The 19935-nt window shown below is 40.8% G+C and overlaps 2 long non-coding RNA genes across 2 annotated transcripts in view; one reads left to right on the top strand and one right to left on the bottom strand.

The window, feature by feature from the left end:
* Positions 1–7238, bottom strand: part of LOC143669126 (uncharacterized) — a 103472-nt gene extending 96234 nt beyond the window's left edge. Inside the window, exon 1 of the long non-coding RNA XR_013168736.1 lies at positions 7021–7238. This is a non-coding gene — a long non-coding RNA (uncharacterized LOC143669126). The remainder of the gene's footprint in view (positions 1–7020) is intronic.
* A 6917-nt stretch (positions 7239–14155) lies between these two features.
* LOC143669125 (uncharacterized) overlaps positions 14156–19935 on the top strand; it is a 40677-nt gene continuing 34897 nt past the window's right edge. The window contains exons 1-2 of the long non-coding RNA XR_013168735.1: positions 14156–14250; positions 14461–14531. This is a non-coding gene — a long non-coding RNA (uncharacterized LOC143669125). The remainder of the gene's footprint in view (positions 14251–14460; positions 14532–19935) is intronic.

Here is a 19935-nt window from a genome sequence, read left to right as displayed (position 1 = left end):
CAAAAGTCTCTAGGGCATTAAAAAAAACAGGTGAAAACTGGCATGCAGGGGTGAGGAGGTAGTCAGTGGCAGCTCACGCTGGTCTCTGCAGGTGAGGGGAAGAAGTCAGGATTTTATTCTAAGCATGGGGAAAAACTTTTGGAAAGTTTTATGCACATGAGATATAGAATCTGATTTCTAATTTTTAGACATGAAAATGCCTAAAAATTTTAGGTCTTATTTCAGTCTTATTTCAAAACTCATGTTCCTAACCCCAGGATTCTTTTGTGCTTCAAAGAGCTGGTGTCCAATTAGTATAGAATAGAGAAATGCCAGTGACGAAGTTCAAGGGACAGGAGCAGTCCCAGCTGGGGAGAGAAAATGGGAATGTGGGAGGGGCACCAACAAGACAGCTGGTGTTTTTCTTACTTAGCCAAAACAGCTGTAACAAAGTCCCACGTCCCAGCTGACTTAAACAGGAATCCCATCGTCTCCCAGTCCTGGAGGGGCTCAAAGAATGAATTGCAGGGATTGGCAAGGCCCAGCTTCGGCTGAGGTCTGTGGGGCTCTGGTTCTCCTTAGACCCTGTTTACAAATATGTTCACTATCACGGGATCAGCAGTTGGAACATGCGCATGTATGTCTCTTGGGGGGAACTAATCAGCTGAGCAAAGCAGGCCAAAACCAGGTGCAGGAGGGGACAGACATACGGACATACCTGGAAGATATTGGGGCTTGGGTTCCTGGCCTCCATCAACTGAAGATCACAATTTGAGTGAGTCACAGGAAATTTTTGGTTTCCCAGTGCATATTAAAGTGGCGTTTGCACTCTACTGTAGTCTTTTGTACATACGTCTAAAGAAACTATATATGTACCTTAATTAAAATGTGACACAGAGACACCAAGTGAGCACATGCTACTGGAAAAAAAAATGGCACTGACAGACTTGCTCAACGTCGGGTTGCCACAAACCTCTGATTTGTAAAAAAGCACAGTGTCTGCAAAGTGCAATATAATGAGGCATGTCTATATTAGGCAGATGATCAGACACAAGCGTGGGGATCCGGGTTGGGGGAGAGGCCCAAGATTTGCCTGGACTGAGAGGAGAGAGGAAGGGAAGGAAGCCTCAGAGAAGAAGGAGGAGCTGGGAAGACAGAAAATTCTTTGCAGCCAGCACTGTCCACTTCTCTGGTCCTGTTAGCTTCAGGGGACTGTCTTGCAAGAACTTGGAGATCACACCTGTTTCTCCGTTTGGTACAGATGATGCCCGTCTTTGGGGGAAATGAGAGTGTATTCCTCTCTTGGGAAATGAGACAAGATGAGGCAAAGGAAATTGGGAAGGAAGTAAGCTCCAAGTTTAGCATGATTTTTTTCTTAATTAAACTTCTCCGGTTCTTACTAATCATCTTTATTTACTCAGGACACACATCATGTTTATTTAATATCCAATTCTGACATTTTGCAGGGTTGTTGAGGGCACAACTACAGACAAATTGAGTTGTGTGTACTCTGTAACCCTATGGTAATTTTCGTAAATCTAATAAACATCCTATTCTCCGTTCTTGGTCTTTTCTGCTGTTTTCTTTCTCTCTGTCTCTTTCAGACTCTCTCGCTCTTTCATTCCTTCCCTTCCACCCTCCTTTCTCTTTTGTATGTTTATATGTAGATAGTTGAAATAAAACAACAAAAACAGTTTGCAGGGAATCAATAAGAATGTGTATTTTCTGTGAGTTTGTCTCTTGCATTTCTTTGATTCTGAGGCAAACACTTGCTTTTTGCCAGGCTTCAGGCACTTTCTTTTTTTATTACCTAGAATTTCTGAAAAAAAATAAAAAACTACTGAAAATAATTTCTCCCAGTGGTTCTTTGGTCATTTCTGCAAATTCTGTTATTATTTGGGTGTAATTCACTTGGATTGAAGACCTGAAATCCTGTCTGTCTCTTCCACTGCCTAGTGTTTCAGCTTCCTCTTGATGATGTTTATTTTGTGCAATTTCATTCAGAGCCTTGCTAGAGAACGTGGAGGGAGAACTGAAGCTGAGTTCTGCTTTCTCTGTGTCCTCTGTTAGCATTGCACCATCTGCCCCTGGCAACTGGCTTATTCCTTCCCTGTTCTTCTGGGTGCTCAACTGATATACTCTAAAGGAAAAAGAAAAGGGAGAACAAAGGGTGTGCCATGTTACGGTAGGAGTGCACCTGCCCCCAGTGGCGTGACATTCCTGGGAGTGGACCCCAGGCTGTTGAAGGCCCCAAGACCCCTACTTGCTTCTGTGTCTGCAGAGGCCTCTCTGCATAGCTTCTGCAAAAAAAAAAAAAGTAAGAGGAAGTGGGGGCAACCCTATGCAGTTGTTGCCTTCATCAATGAAAGCCCCAGGAAAAGTAGGGGGGTTTGAGCTTAACCATCTCCTGCTTTCAAAACCCATTCAAGCAACTAACTTCTCCATCTGCTCTCCCACCCACAGGGTTTCCTCCCCCATGTGCATGGCTGGCCTCACTTCTCTGGGTTGCATCTAATCTGGCGCATGCCACTCTTGGTCTCCTCACACTCTAACATACTGTTATTTTAGGTCTGTCTTTTAGTTGATTAAGATCAAGTTCCATCAGCTAGTTCCATCTCCCTACCCCATATCAGTGACAGCCCCTTCCAACATGAAAAAGTTAGAATGGCCATAGCCCAAATACCCCTAAAGAGGGATAGAAAGATCAAAGGTGATGGTGAAGTTATACAGTGAAGGTAAGATTTAACAAATGAATATGATTTCTAAATCATTAAATTGATACTTCTTTTAGTCTCCAGTATCTTAGAGCAACTAGAAGTAAAAACCTAAAATTGTGGTATTGTACCCCTTATCAAGCTCTGAAATCTGTTCTACAACTAATTGTTGTGCTGTGCTTTGAAATTTATTGCTTTTTTGTATATGTTATTTTTCATAAAAAAGAAAAAAAATGTCAGTTGTGATGGTAAAAGAAAATATTTATTCCTTCTAGCCTCCTATATTCTGGAGCAGCTAGAAGGAAAAATCTGGGAGGATGGCATGGTAGCCCATGACAGACTCTGGGATCTGTTCTGTAACCACTTGTTGAAGAGTGCTTTGAAAACTATTGTATTTTTTCTCTTTTTGCTTTGCATGTGCTATATTATACAATTTTAAAAGTTAATAAAAAAGAAGATTAAGTTCCATGTTTCATTCATCTCTGCACACCTGATGCCTAGCATAGCTACCAGGTCTTGATAGGTCTTCAATAATATATCTGTAATAGACCCAAATGCCTCCTCTGCAAGTAGTGTAGTTTCAGGCCAAGCTGAACATGGGAACTTGATTTTTTCTAAGAGGCAAAGCCATTAGGAGATCAGGGAATTTCTGAGGATGGAAGGGCCCCTCTCATGCAGACACTGCCATGCATTCACCCAGGGGCCTGGATTCAACGTGATGATGGGCTTGAAGCCCCTCCTTGGCCCCCTGGAGCTGAGCCGTGAAGAGCGTGGCCCTCAAACCCTGCACCACATTCCTTCTGCAGACGTCTGCAAAGAATGATTTCCCGCCCCTCCAGCCGACCTTCCTCTGATAGAACCTAAGCATGATGATATGTGGAAATAAACAGGGCACTGAGCTTTTAAGAGGTTCACTGCCTGGTGGGATAATAGAGTGGAAAATGTTAGCATGTAACAGTCAGGTTAATCCAGTGACCACTGGAAAGCTACATGCCCGGAATCTCCAAGGGTGAAGAACAAAGGGAAGATCCGTCCAGGCCTCAGGTGGTGTTTTGCAAAATTCCAGAGGTCAGAGAATAGCAGGTGATACCAATGTGCCATCTGGTTGTGTCCCAGGAATCTAGGGCCAGAGTAAGAAGGAAAGTTGTGCCCAAGAACTTGGACTTCTGGCAAATGTGGAGGGATGTTAAGCACTGAACTAGCCCCATCAGATTTGCCCTTTAGAAAGACCATGACTACAGTGAGGATTTCCTGGAGGAGGCCTGTGAGGAGAAGGGGCTACTTGGATTGAAGACCTGAAATCCTGTCTCTTCCAGTGGCTAGTGCTTTAGCTTCCTTTATTTTATGCGATTCTGTTCGGAGAGACTTGCTAGAGAAAGTCAAGGGAGAACTGGAGCTGAGTTCTGCTTAGGTTAGGAAACTGCAATGTAACCCAGAAGAGAAATAGTAATCAGGGCACGAACTGAAGTTTCAGGGTCCACAGAGGGAACCAGGAAGATGGCAGTGGACCCCCTTGTGCTCCACCCAATGCCCTCCAGTCCGGCTGTTATTTTCCACGCACCCTTACCTCCCCCAGCTTCCGGGGACTTTAGCTTGCAGTGCCCTCGTCTGCCCCCGATGGGTGCCTCTCCTTTAGCAGACAGTTCTCAGCTGCTGGAGGGGCTTTCCAAAGGACTGGAAGTTCACCATCTGCACACCCCCAACCCCAACACTGACCTACACACACACACACACACCCCCACCCCCTCAGCCTCATGGCCTTCAGCCAGTGGTCCTAAATACCAAATATGAAGGCCTCGCTACTGTGATTCTACTTGGGATCAAATTCTAGGCATAAGGCTCTCGTCTATGGGCCGTTGTACGAAATCTCCCTTTCCCTGCCCTGGGTTCTCTTCTTTAATAATTCCCTCACTCATAAATCCTTCTCCTGGCTTTTCTTCTTGTGAACAAATCCTGAGATAAAAAATATGGAAGCTACTGACGAATTTCCAGGCACAGCACTTGGGAATGATTAGAGGTAGGAGGCTCTATTATCACCTAGAGGAAAATAACCAGTGACACACAAACTTTGTTTACACTCAAGTGTTTGGAAGTCAAAGAGACAAATACTAGTCAAGTAGAAAATTAATTTTATATATTTAATTTTTATTCTTCTTTGAATTCTTTTCGGAGCAGGTGGAGAAATCTACTCATGAGTAAATTGCTGAAGCTGTGTTACTCCAAGTTTAGGACATGGAGTGGAGAGCCATCACTTGTTACTAGGATTTTAATTTGATTCCCTTTGTATCAAGTAGGTCAGAGCAGCTCAAGGTGCCTGCCGTGCCTCGTGGCTCTCACCCTCACAGCGCCTTCTCAGGCTGCCTCCTCTCATTCCACAGGGCCGGCCAGGCTTGTGCTCCCTGGGCTGGGTCTCCTCCAAACTCCTCATCATCCTCACTCCCCAGGCAGAGGCTCTGCTCATGGTTCTGCGCCTACCTTTAATTCCGAGAAATTTTCTTCCTATCTCCCTCTCCTCTTCCTTCTCCTCCTCCTCTCCTTTTTCCCTCCTTCTCTCCTTTTCCTTCTCTTCCTTTTCCTTCTTTTTTTTTGTTAATTCATGAGTGAACAAATGCAGAACGTGCTACAGTCTATGATATTTGAGCTTGTGAAGTACAGAGAAGGGCTTCTGCCATTACTTGTGGATTAAGCCTCAAATTCTTAAACATATTTCAAACACATAGAAAGAATTTACTATGATAATGGAATAAAACTTACAACAAAAGTAACCTGATGTAAATGGAATGACACATACAATGAGCATTATACTGCTTTCATTAATAAGCCATAAGCTGCTCACATAAACAGCACTTCATACCTCATTTTTACCTAGGCAAAGCAAGCATGTTGCACTTAATCTACTTTTGGAGAGGCTCTAATCAGTTCAGACAAAGCAATAGTTTTACCAAACACACACAATTTAAACAAGAAAGTTTCTAGGTCTTACTCACCACTAATTATTTTCCAGCTAAAATGTGACGACCCACGTGGTGCTGGACACGGTGCCAGGTGTGCAAGTGCAGGGAAAATGGCAGATGGTCCCGCTGCTGAGACAGCCAAGTTCTCTTGTTCTCCCCCCCGGCTCCCAGAACTCATGCCCCACCAACCCCTAGTCCTCTCTTTGCCAGATTTTCTGCCAGAATGATCCTGCCCATTTCTCCCTGCTCTCTTCCTGTCCCCCAACTCCAAAAAGGAGGAAAAGGAAGAGAAGAAAAAGGAGAGAAAGAGCAAAAAAAAAAAAAAAAAAAAAAAGGAGAGGAGGAGGAGAAAGAAGAGATGGAAAAGAAGGAAGACGAGGAGGAGGAGAAAGGAAGAAAATTTCTCAAAATTGAAGGCTCAGAATTGAGGCCTCACATTAGTAAAACCCTGGACCCTGGGACCATGGCTTATCTGCTAAATACAGTGGGGTGTCAACGGCAGAGCCGAGGTCGCACTGGTCTCAGGATGAAGCAGCTACCAAAGAAGAGAAAAAGTGCAGGGGAAATGACTTTAGATGCTTGGAGGTGAGAAGGACCCGGAGGTCAGGATGTGGCTACATGACCAGCAAAGAGCAAGGATGGGGCAAAGAGACGTGGGCTTTGGCAAGTCCCTCAGGGCCCAGAAGCTGTCTTCAATGGACTGAGGAGATGGTAGGGGCTCTCCCTTCTGACAAGAGCTGAAAAGGATCTAAGAGTGAGGACAGATAGAAAGCCTAGTCCTGGCTTATCATCAGTACTTTGAGATGATGAAACAATTAATAATAATAACGCTCAGTAAGAGCTTTGTGAACCAGGAACCATGAGTGCTCAGCCCTAAATGCACTATTTCATCTTGACAAATTTGCTCCTAAGGAGTGATTGTTCTTATTGCTTTTTAGCAAATGAGAAAACTGAGACTGCAAAATGTTCCCCAAACCAAATAGTTAGTCAGCGGCAACACAAGGCTTTGCAAGTAGGTCTTCCTGATTTCAAGCCGATATTCTTAATTGCTTCATTCTCCCATTGTCAGGAAAGACACATAGTTCTACTATCTTGTCCAACCACATACCAAACTATAATATTATTTTGGATGTAAAGAATGACACTCTCCCCCCTACCTTATCACTTGCTTTCTGATTCTTATTAGACAATTAAAGAAAAAAGTATTTTCAAATAGAAGGAGCTTGGGAGAATTTAAGGCATCAACATGAATGAGATTTGACCACCCTGTAAGTGGTGATATGTGAGGTAGTTGAAATCAGAAGGGACACCACCTCTAGTGAAAAGCAATTCAGAAAACAGAGGAGGGACTTACAAAGACCCAAGTCACCAACCTGATCCTTTTGTCAAATCGGCTTATTTATATGCAGCTCAACACAGGTCAACAGATGATGGACCGAGAGGTTGTTCAGGCTCCATTCCTCAGAACCTGCTGTAGAACCCTTTGTGGAGTCTGGCTTCAAATGCTGACGGTAGATGGACATTGGTGCCTTCATTACAAGATCTTCGCTCATCATCCTGATAAATTTTCCAAAACATGACCAGGAACCCAGCAGGTTCAAATATGTCAACTGTCAGCACATCTCGTTCAGGACAACACATCTTTACCACGCTCACAGAGTTGATATTTAAACCCAGTGTCAATTTATTAGTTGTGTGTGATGGACAGCAACCATTCCAAGGATGGAAGGACATCAAGCCCATCTATCGCTGCACTCTGCCTGGACAGCACATATCATGGTGCAAGGTTTGCTTGGCAATCCTGGAATCAGAACAAAGAGAGTTAAAGAAGCAAATTCTTAATCTTGCTGAGATGGCTAGATACAACCATCTATCAGAGGACAGGTGTTCGGCTACCGTTCCTTCTCTCAGGACACACAGGGCCTGACAGGTCCTGGCAAGTTTTCATCAAAGACTGTTCTTATGCTTCCATGACTGATCGGTGTTTGTTTATTTTTTCCTTTAGATATGAATAACGTATTTAATCATATTTCAATCAAATCAGGTAGGCACAGGAGCCATTGTCTGTTTTAAGGTAGCTTCCTTTCTCTACTTTTATCTATTACTTGTGTATCTTAAAAATAAATTATCTGATAATCTTATTTCCCTGTTAAGAAAAGCTTTTCCAAGGTCTTAGAGAAAGCCTGACATAAACCCCAATATGCATTTTAACATTATTGGTGAGGAGAAAGAAGATGAGAGGCAGCATATTAAGGCCAACTAATTTTCCCTGGAAAACCAAGAATTCAATACCAGTATAATATATCTATATTTTATCACTCATTCATTTATTCATTCTTTCATTCTTCAAGCATTTATTGAAAACCTGTTACTTATGTGAAATGTTCTATATTCAGGGAAACAGTGATGAAGAAATCAAAGTTTCAACTTCCGTGGACTTTAAGTTCAAGTGGCGGGGGCAGAAAACAAATGTCAGGGAAAACATAAACTATAAGAGAAAATAGCAAGTAGCAGCAAGTATGCTGAAGAAGATATAACATATCTTACTGAATAACTGGCAGGGAGACTGGGAGCTCAGAAAACCCTCTCTGAGGTGGTTACGTGTAAGCTGAGACTTACATGGCAAGAGGAAACAGCTATGCATAAATCTAGAACAACCTTCCACACAAAGGAAACAGCTGGTCCGGTTCATGCGTCTATCCGTGATGTTAAACATCTTTCACTTATGAGAATTTCACAAGGAATTCTGTTGGCAGGAACTGCACACACTGCTCTTCTCTAGAATATTGCGTAGATAGAACTAAAATTTAAATGTTTGTTAGTTTCAGGGCATCATCCATGGGACTTGTAGCTGTACAGGCACAGGTTTCTCATTTATTCATCCAACGGTTCTATATCTAGTAGATGATGAAGATGATCAAAGAAAATTTCCAATGCTTTGGTTGCTTTCCTAGACTTCTCCCCCCACACACACACCAATAGCTTTAAAAGTCTGGCAAGATTCCCTCCCAGTCCCAAGACCTCTGCCAAAGGGGTCATGTTGACCATCTATTCTCTCATAGACACATTTAATTTTCTGGGCTGAAAGATTTGGTTAGATTTACTTTCTTTTGTTAACTATTGTTTCTCATTAGAGTACTAGAAAGGCAGCAAAATTCTGAGGTTTGGCCACCATTCACTAGCAGGTAAACTACACCCAGTGTTTGGCCTCTAGTTTTTAATAGTTGTGATGAAAGCCAGTTCTCATTTCTCGTGTAGAGTTGCAGTAGACAAGGAAGAAAAACAAAAACTAGGAAATCACAGTAGATAGATTTTTACTGCCCTAAGTTTTTTATGCCCATAATATTTGGTATTGGCTCAAAGTAGCCGTTGAGAGGGGAAAGGGAGTGAACACTTTGTGGTGGTCAATCCTCAGAATGACAACGTCTTAGTCTGTGGTTTGTGGGTTTCCTTTGGTGTATTCTGTCCCTTTAGATACTTCACTGTTTGTTTCACATTTTAAAACTCACCACTTAAAAATGTTGTTTTCCTACTTAATGTAGGAAAATGCCCAGAATGTTCTAGTTTAATAGCAATTTGTTATGAAAACATGCAAACCCAGAATCTAGGATTTCATCTCACAAACATCCAACATCCAGTCTCTTGTAATCAATTTTCAAGAACTTGTTCTTAAAATGTGATCTTGTGGTATTGGTATTAATGAGTGATGGGATTCATCTTCCCCAAACATCTCCAAGTACCTTTACATCAGTGATATTCCAATGGGGGTTAGCCATCACCATTAGAATGAGAAAAATCTTATAAATTTCTACATTACCAGATATAAGCCATATGCTTCCCAGGCCTTCAGTACAGTCTTCTTCCACCCCTGCATAAAAGATGTAACTTATCATTGTTTCCTCTTCATTAAAACTTCAACCACAGTGAACTAAAATGTCACTAGAACTATACTTGTATTTCCTTGAATTATGTAAGTCATCCTACTTGACTTATATGCCTCTCTGACTTCCCTTTTAACAGCTAAGAGTGTGGTAAGCAGTGGCCAGGAGTTTCTAAAGCTACTCTGATGTGCTTAGGGTGGAACACAATATAAGAATCAGCAATGCCCTTCACTACGCTTTCCCAGGAACTTCAGAGGAAGTTCATAATACCTCTTGCACAACATTGAAATAAGCAGACTGGTCCCTTTAGTCAAATAATTCAGTTGTGTATTTAGCAATTAAATAAAAACATTTAAACCTAAAATCTCCAAATGTAAATCCTGGGTCAAGCTTTATCTGAATCTTCCACACTATATTGCTTTATCCAGATTTTCTACACAAGATGTAGATGGAAAGTTATAGCATTAAAGAATTTTTGAGCAATGAGAGAATGCTAATGAAATGTATAAAATGAACATCCCAATTAGAAATTTGGGATATTCTAAAATCCCAATTTACAATATTGACATAGTTTCATTATCTCTATTTTAGAAATTTTTAAAAGCTATTTAAGGATAGTGCATTGTCTTTCAACTGATTTACTAAGACCTTGGGCTAGTCATTTCCCTTTAAAATAATTTTGTTTATTTCCATTTGTGAAACTAGAATGAGAAACAGCTTTTTATGTATCTGTCCATAAAGCTCTGAAATTGCTTCAAATGAAGCAGGGAGCCAGGAAGCACCCTGTTGTGGTTTTTATTATTAATTGACTTAGAGAATTGTTCCAATAATTAATTCAATTCCCTACTAAATCTTGGGAGAAACTACTGAGGTGGGTAGGAGCTAGCCCCAGTCTGGGCTTATCTTTCTCTTTGACTGCCAGTTATCAGAGCATCAATTAGGGGAAATCAACAATGCTTTCAATGGAAGTGACACATTCAGGGGGGACTTCAAGTTCCATGTGACAAAGCACCCTCTGCCAGGTACCTGAGCAAATAAGGAAAACATTGGCCTACTGAAGGTGACTTGTGCCTGACTTATTTTCTAACTTTTGATACCTGGCTACTTAGCTCCAGATTGGTTCATCCAAGACTGAGGGTGTCTGGCTTCTCTCCCCATTGACTCAAAGTGCCTGGAAATGTGGACACCTTTACCTACCCCAACCCATCTCTCGACGCTGCCTGCGGGGATTCATCCCCTTACCCAGAAACTTGGCAATCAAAATATACACAGTGGATAAGGAAGACAGTGTCTATATTTCAGAACCACACATATTATTTGAGACCAAAGGAAGAAAGGTTTATTTGGATTGGGACTGAAATTTTCTGTAGCACATGATATATAACTCAACCTATCTATAGTGCATAATCTAACTCAATCTATCTGTATTACTCACTTGAACAATTGAAATACTGGGAGCCCAGAATAAGAAAGAGGTCTTTTAATTCTGTATAGATTATTGTAATGCCTGGATATGTCCTAGAGTATATTAAGCAGATAATAAAAAAATATTAGCAAAGTCCCTTGAGGGATGGGAGAAAGAATTTGGAACTTTACCATCAAGGAATCCCCTGATACTGTGTCAAACTTGAGGGACACCCAAATCAATATGTCATGCCCTCAATCCTGAAGCTTACTCTTATGTAGGTGGTGGAGAAGCTTAGCCTACCTATTGGCATGCGTAAGAATTACTTCTGGAGAACCTCTGTTGTTGCTCAGATGTGGCCTAAGTTTCTCTAAGCCCAACTCTGCAAGTAAAATCATTGCCCTCCCCCTTACATGGGACATGATATCCAGGAGTGAAAGTCTCCCCAGCAACGTGGGAGATGACTCCCAGGGATGAAATTGGCCCTGGCACCATGGGATCAACAATTCCATCCTGACCAAAAGGGGGGAAAGAAATGTAACCAATAAAATATCAGTGGCAGAGAGAGTTCAAATAGAGTCAAGAGGCTACTCTTCAGTTAGACCTTGCTAGCTATCATAACTTGCCAAACCCCAATCAGGACCACTCCAGCCAATCATAAAGAACACTTAGGGCAATATATAAGATTCCACAAGGGTTCCATGCACTAGAGTAACTTTCCAGAAACCTACAACCTCCAGATGGGTCTCTGGTCCAGGTAAGTCCTGAAACCTAGAGGGCCCAGCCTCTCCGGAACACCAGATAGTTCCATCTTCCTACTCCATGTTAGTGACAGACCCTTCTAGTATGAAAAAGTTAGAATGGCTATAGTTCAAACACCCCCAAAGAGAGGAACGGAAAGATCAAAGTGATGGTGGAGTTACACAGTGAAGACAGGGTTTAACAAATGAATATGAATGCTGAATCATTAAATTGATATCTCTTGTAGTCTCCAATATCTTAGAACAGCTAGAAGTAAAAACCTAAAATTGTGGAATTATAACCCATGTCAAACTTTGAAATACGTTCTACAACTAATTGTGGTGCAGTGTTTTGAAATTTAGTGTTCTTTTGTATATATGTTAGTTTTCATAAAATAAAGAAGGAAAAAAAGTAAATTGTGATGATAAACAAATATTTAAGCCTAAGCCTCCTATATTCTGGAACAGCTAGAAGGAAAAATCTGAGAGGATGGTATGGTAGCCTATGACAAACTCTGGGATCGGTCCGGTAACTACTTGTTGAAGAGCGCTTTGAAAACTATTGTTTTTTTATTTCTTTGCTTTGTATATATGTCATACTATACAATAAAAAAGTTAAAAGAAAAATACATACATATATATATGTATACACACACACACAGTGGAGATCAAAAGTGTTTTCTTAGTTGACAAATAAAGCTTCTACAGGTTAATGTAATTAAATATATTTATTGTGCTTTTAGGGATAATATGTATTTCCCACATCAAACTTTTATTTCTTCCTCATCACTCTTTCATTTCTCCCTCCTGCCAGTTGTGACATTATATAGGAGGAACATCTAACAGAGTTTTTGAAGATCCAGGAGTTAATTGGACATAAGAATTAACCAAGTGAAGTTAGTTAGGTACAAAGTGGGGGAAGAGCATTCGGAACAAAAGGAATATTTTGTAAAATATCTGGGACAAGAAATGAGCAGGCCTTTTCTATACCCCCAGGCTAGTTTCCAAGGGGAGGGGACAAGTTCTGGAGCATGAGAGATAAGCAGGAGCCAGGAGATCAGGACTTTCCTCTGGCTGGAAGACCAGAAAACCTATTGTCAGCAAAAGCCCGATGGGGTGTTGGCTTAGTTTGCTGAGGCTCTGCTGGGGCAAAGTATCAAAGACTAGTTGGCTTAAACAGTAGGAATTTACTCTTTCAGGGTTCTGGAGGCCAGAAGTCTGAAATCAAGTGTTGGCAGGGCCAGGTTCCCTAGTAAAGGGAAGACTCTATTTCATTTCTCACCCCTGGCTTCTGGTGTGTGGTAGGCAACCCATGGCATTTCTGGGCTTGGTGGTGGCATCACTCAGTCTCTGTTTTTTCTCACACGGCCATCTCTCTCTCTTTCTGTCTGTCTCTCACTCTGGACCTAAATTTCCTATCCTTATAAGGACACCAGTCTTATTGAATTAGGCCCCACCCTAATCCAGTTTGGCCTCAGTTTAACTAATGATGTCTTCAAAGATCCTATTTCCAAGGAAATTCATATTCACAGGGCCAAGGGTTAGGATTTGAACATGTCTTTCTGGGGGACACAGTTCAATCCATTAAAGGTGTCTATTCTGGTCAAGCTCAGGTGGATGGTCAGTTCAGGAGTTATCTTGGGCTTTTGATGGCATCAGAAAAGTATCAAACAGCCTTGTTCAAAATCCCAGACAATATTTCAAATGAAGTCCCATCTTTGGTGTGTTCTAATCTAGGCAATTTATAGGCAAAAAAAAAAAACAGATTTGGTTTCCCACTGTCTGACCAAAGTGTGAGGAGAAGTAACGGACTTCAAAGTTTCCCAGCATTAGAAGAAGAAGAACATGGAATTTGAGAGCCTTCTTTGTGTCCAAATAAATTCCATTTCACTGTGCTGGATGAGCATGATAGGAAACATTCTATAAATACAGTTAAACTAGGCTCACATCTCCACATCCATTCTCCTAAATTCGGCTGCAGTGGTGTACCTTGCTGTATATATCGGTCTTAACATTTTCACTTTTCTTAAGGAAAATTTGCAACTTCACTGAAGGATGATTCTCATTTCTATGTTTACTGTCAGAGATAGTAATCACACTTATTGAAATATTTAAGGGCAATTAAATTGCTCTTATCCTTCACAGAAAGAAGCATTTTTGTTGCTTTTTTCTTATAGTTTCCATTTCTAAATAAGGTTCTGCTCACTGCTGCTGTCTTTGTGGCCCAGGACTGGGCAGGATGGAGTTAAGGTGAGTTAAGGTACAAACACGGTGGAGGTGGAAGAGAAAGGCCTTTCTCTCCTGAGAGGTCTTTGACATGGAAATGAGCCCCCTGAAGAGAATGGGGAAGGGGAACACCCTGCTGGTGCAGGAGTTGAGGAAGAGGAGGCCAGAAAACAAATGCCGCAGACCTCCAGAAAAGCAAACAGCAAGAATGAAAGAGATGCCTGTTGAGCTCCTCCTCCTGTCCTCAAAGGGTAGAGGAGGCGACTGGGTAGAGGCCTTCAGAAAGGAGATTGGCGGCAACACTCTCAAGTGACAGCATCACATGCACAATCAGCACAGTGTAAAGCTTAGGTAAGTTGGATTTCTTACTTTTCACATTCGGATTGTGAATAAAGGGGCCCTGAGAAGGGGAAAATAGACTTCTGTTATTTTATCAATGGTAAATCAGTGAAATTCTAGAGTTTCCCACACTTCGTTCCACCCCAGTTAGGATTTTCTTGCTTTCACCAGCTCCTTGCCACTGTCATTTATTCTGTGCTTTACTGGCCTTTTCTTCTTTAGAAGGGGCCCAAATCATGTCGGTTGATGAGCAAACACGGTAACCAGTCTGAGGTTTCCTCATCTTCTCTTGGGTAAGTGTAACTGCTACTTTCATTGTCAGTTTTAAAGTCAGCTCAGCAAGGAAAGTTATTGATTGAAAGTACTTAGGATGGAACACGATATGCAGTAAGGACAGATTTTCCAACACCCCCCTAAACACACAGACACACACACACAAACAACTCTACTGAAATAATCAGCTTCTTGGTAGAGAATAGGTTCTTTCTCCCGGTGTTGGATGCTCAGCCCATTTTTCTCTTCTTGCTCTTGGGATACTGAGGTGGAGGGAGAGCATGGTACAAGAAGCAAACAGGCACAGGAAATGTGGGAGTGGGGCTTTTAGTCATCTCCCTTCCTTTATTGAATTGGTTCAGTCATCTGTACTCCAGGATCTTTCGGGGGAGTCTGCTACTCCATACTTTCTGTGCAAGGAAAAACAAAAACAAAAAACAAAAGCAAAGACCACCATAGAAACCAAAACAGAAATGAGAACTTCATTATTTCCCAGAGTATCCTCACGTTTCCGTAAACTGATTTGGAAGAGAAGTCTGCAGGAAGCTCCACAACTTCGCGACCCTGAAACAGGGGTGTCCTGTGGTGCCTAGGAAAAGAGCTGCTCAGCCATGAGCCCCCAGAGCACTCCCCATTTCAGCCCTTCCCCTAGGGGAGCTTTCGCTACCTGTAGATGGGCTCAGCCTTCCCGCCAATGCTCACCATCATTTCTCTCTCAGGTCTTGGACATTATTATTATTAAACTCCAAAGCAAATCAAGATAAACATTTTACTGTTAGATGGTGACTGCCGATGTCTCTGTTATCAGGAACTTCACATTTTCTGTGTGGTCTAGTTCACAGATAGCATGCTTCAAATACAGACTGCACAGGAAACAGTAAGGAGGATTGCTTATCTCCCCGTTTTTCTCATTTCCTTGCCCCAAACAAAGAAGAGTTGCTTCTTTTTCTCTGTCTTCAGCTTCATTCTGTGTTGTGCCTTTTTTCTCGCATCCCAGGGGAGGAGCCTATGGGGGCACACACAGGACATCTGAGGAGATCCCCTCCCCAGCCTTCCATCTGCTTCTGGGCAGACACCTCTGGGAGGGGCGCTCCCTGTGCTTTGCAGCAATAAGTAGAGCAGAGGGGAGGCCAGAAAAGCAGGGCAGGGATTGGTGGGACTGTCATCTACTCACAGATGAAACATCTATTGCAACTAACCCTGACCACATAGCTCAAATGGCTCTTATTACAATTTCAAGCTGGCTTTAAAAACAAATATATGTCAGGGTAAACCAGTATATTATCTCAGATTCTGAGACAGACTGCAGAAGATATCAGTCATAAGAAATAAATGAAATGTAATAAGTGCTGTGATAACAACTTGATTTCTTGCTTTTCTTATTAAGTGACAGAATTTTAATAGGCAAATAGCTGAAAATAATTCCAATCTAAATAATGACATAATTATATAGTACAATTACTTTCAAACCCAGCTCTTATCAGCTCTTCTTACCACTGCCTTACTAATAATATAAAACATTGAGTATTTACTATTTGCTAGACACACATCTAAGTGTTTTACATGTATTGATTCATTGACACCCCAATCCCATGAAACAAGCACTATTAGATCCTTGATTTCTTGACAAGGATATTGAAGCATAGAGAAATCCAGTCACTTGCCCCAAGGTCCTGGCTCATAAGCCCTGGATTCAAAGATAGGTCACCTAGCTTCCATGGTTTCATTCTTAATCCTGGTGCTATGCAGCCACTCCTTGCTAGGAACTGGCTCTGATTCTTAACCCCTTTTCCTGATGGGTCTATCCATTCAGTCTGCCAGCAGCTGCCAGTGCACTTATCCATGCACAGAGCTCGTATCGTGTTACTGCCTTATTTGAAGTTCATCAGTGATAGCCTATGAAAGCCTACAGAATACAACCCTGACAGCTTAGTGCAGATCCTGGGACCTTCCATACTCCAGCCCGAAATGCCTTTTCAATTGCATTGTTGTCCCACGAATGCCTTTACAGAAGTCCTTGGCATTTTCTTATCTCTTTGTTTTCATATCACACTCCCTTCCTCAACTTTGTTTAGGATCCACATGAAATTCCAACTCCTCCATGCAGCCCTTGTCAGTCTCCTGGCAAGAAATAAGTTCTCAACGCTCTAGACCCCCATTATACTTTATGAACATTTGCTTGTTTGTGTTTCGCTTTTGTGTGTGTGTGTGTGTTTTGTTTTTTGTTTCTTTGTTTTTTGTTAAACAGTATGTTCTTATCTGGTTTAGAGCTCCTGAAAGTTAAGGGTCATGACTCAATCATTCCTTAGAGTACCTTGTGTATAGTAGGTGCTTGATAGATGTGCATTGAATTAAATTAAAATTTTGTTAGATTTTGTACTCAGGTGAGACTATCTTATATTTCCACTTGTTTATTTTAGCCCAAGGAGAAAGATGAAGTCTGCCATGTGCATTTGGGAAGGAATATTCCTTCTCAATCAATCAAGGATCTGATAGTACTTGTTTCATAGGACTGGGGAGTCAATGAATCAGCACACGTAAAGCACTTAAATGTGCGCCTAGCAAATAGTCAACACTCGATAATGTTATATGTTATTAGTACTGTTCTTTTCATTGGTCCCATCTCACTGATCATGTTCAGGAGATGCACATGGATTGTTGTGGAAAAAACAAATTCATTGGTGGCCTTATTCTGTCTTCTCTCTGGCCAAACCCTCTTGGCTCCTATAAAGACATTGCCTGCAATGTTGGCAAGCAAAGCATGATTGGACAGGCTTGAATGGTGTGGGTGATAAAACGTCAAATTTACATTTCATTATATTGAAAAATAAATTTAAAGAAGAAAAGAAAAAAGAAGAGAAATGGATTAAAAATATTGCACAAAGAAATAAGCAAAAGTTACGAGAAGTGGGAAGAAAAACAAAAATGAAGAGGAATGAGACAATATGTAGGAAAAGAAAAATACACCCATTTTTTTCCTTAGAATAGTACTTTTGGTCCCTGCTCAGACCTAGAGCACTGAATCCACCTTTACTCCCTGAACATGATTTTCTCAGATATGGCTAAAATAAAACTGGATCTCTCCTTTACAAAGAAGTAAAAACTTTGCACCCAAATGACCACGCAATCTGAAGAAATTCCTCACCCACCACTTAGGTAAGTCTCTGCTTTTTTACTGCTTGGTCATGGGTCAACTTTGCGTTAATATGATGCAGCTGAAAGAAGAAGAACAGTGCTGTTCCATCAGAACCGTATATATGGGCCTCTTCCTTTCTCAGCCCCTCCTCACAGTTGTGCCACCTTGCTCTGATTCTGTCTCCTGCCAAACATCACACACAGTAGCTTCAAATATACAAATAATTCTTTTCAGTTGGATAAAACTAAGAATGCTGTCATGGGCAAACTGTAGAAAATCTCCTCAACTAGTCTTCAGATTCACTCAGTTCTCCTGGAGCAGGTTCAAAACATAAATGATTCTTTCTAGCAATTCTTTTCATTACTTCACTTTTAGCCCAGAGACTCTCTAGATCCTTGTTTAAGACTCTGAAAACTAGTACAGCACAGTTCCACAAACCAGACTAAAAGGGAAGCATTTCCTTAAGCTCTATGATCTGCTTAAACATCAAAGTCTTTACTGGTTGAAGACCTTTGCTTCACCTTTTATTTTCTGATTAAACTACCATATGTACCACCTCTATCATCCACTTGGTTGAACTTTTTCTGTTCCCAAGAATCTGATTTTCTTTCTAATTCTTTCTCTACATATGAATTCTGGGTACCTCCTGAAATCTATGTCTCACAGTGAATCAGTGAATCCTGTTTGGATTCCAATAAAATGAAATTCAATAAAAAATTAAAAGTTCTGCAGCTAGAAAGAAAATTTATGAACAACTGCATGAGACGAGATGGGAGGCACAGCTTATAGCTACACAAGTAAGGAATGTTTGGGAATTTTACTTGTATGCATACACATTGAGAGCCCACAGTGCAATGGACTGACAAAAAATAAAGTCTTCTTATGCTGCATTCATAAAAGGCATATAAAATAGACTAGAAAAGGGGAAATTCTATTTTCCTCTCTATTTTTCAGAATTTAATTGGAATATTGTTTTCTGTTGTAGGTAATATATTTAAAGAGGTATATTTAAAGAGGTATAAAGCTAGAGAGTTCCAGAGCAGCTAAGTAATGAATGAGAAATAGCAGAAAATTATGTTTTGACAAAGATGCAGTAAAAGAGACTAGATTTACCAACCAACCTTAAAACAACAACAATAACAGCAAAAGCAGGACAAAATACATGAAACTATGATTTTGAGACAATTGACATCAAGAACCAAAGGATGGTAATCCCTGAGAAAAGGTAAATAAGCAAGGTGAAATCTACAATGCTCCAGATTACTTCCTTGAGAGAAGAACTCACACTGAACTGGGAGCAGAGTCTGTTTCCACAAATCAGACTAGAAAACGTCACGATTCACGGGTCATTGGGTAGACTTAAAGGGAAGTGACTCAGTAGTTGGGAATAATTAGTTAAAATGAGGCCAAATAAATGTTACTGTGGTATGGAACAATAATCTTAAAACCATCCCAAAAGAAAGCTCAAGAATATTATTAGGAATATAAAAATATACAACATACAGCAAGGTAAAATCACAATGTCTAGCATTAGGTCAAAAATTACAGGGATACAAAAATGAGAAAAATATAATACAAATGAGGGAAAAGTCAATTGAAACAGACTCAGAATGGATGCAGGAGTTAGAATTAACAGACAAAGGCATTAAAGCAGTTATCATATATATAGAATATAGGTTTGAATTGAATATATTTAAATATTGTATAGAGGCATGAATGATATAAAGAAGATGTAGAGAAAACTTCTTGGGATGAAAATGATAATATCTGTGATAAAAATTACCATTGATGGGGTCAATGACGGAGTGGATATTGCAGGAAAAGAAGGTGGCAAGCTTGTAGAAACCACAACAGAGAGTTTCCAAAATAAAGCACAGAGGCAAAAAGAGTTTTTAAAAAAAAGCTTCAATGAGCATGGGACAACTTCAAGTGGCCTAGTTTACATTTGGATTCTCAATGAGGCTAGGACAAAAACATTTGAAGAAATAAAGGCTGAAAAATTTAGTTTTATATAAACGATAAACCCACAGATCCAAGAAACTCAAAAAACTCCAAACAGAAGAAACATGAGGAAACATCCAGGCACGGAATAATCAGATTACTCAAAAGCAATGATAAAGGGAAAATCTCAGAGGCACCAAAGGAAACAAAAACTTCCAACATCTGCAGGAACAAAGATAAAGTTGAGAGATTTCTCATTAGAGACAACATATTCAACAAGACAATAGAACATTGAAAGGAAAAGGCTCTTAACCTAGAATTCAACACCCATCAAAAATACCTTTTAA

Source organism: Tamandua tetradactyla, chromosome 25, assembly GCF_023851605.1.
Source record: "Tamandua tetradactyla isolate mTamTet1 chromosome 25, mTamTet1.pri, whole genome shotgun sequence".
Taxonomy (NCBI): Eukaryota; Metazoa; Chordata; class Mammalia; order Pilosa; family Myrmecophagidae; genus Tamandua; species Tamandua tetradactyla.
The sequence above is the reverse complement of the archived record's forward strand: the minus strand, read 5'-3'. Positions and strand labels throughout refer to the sequence as shown.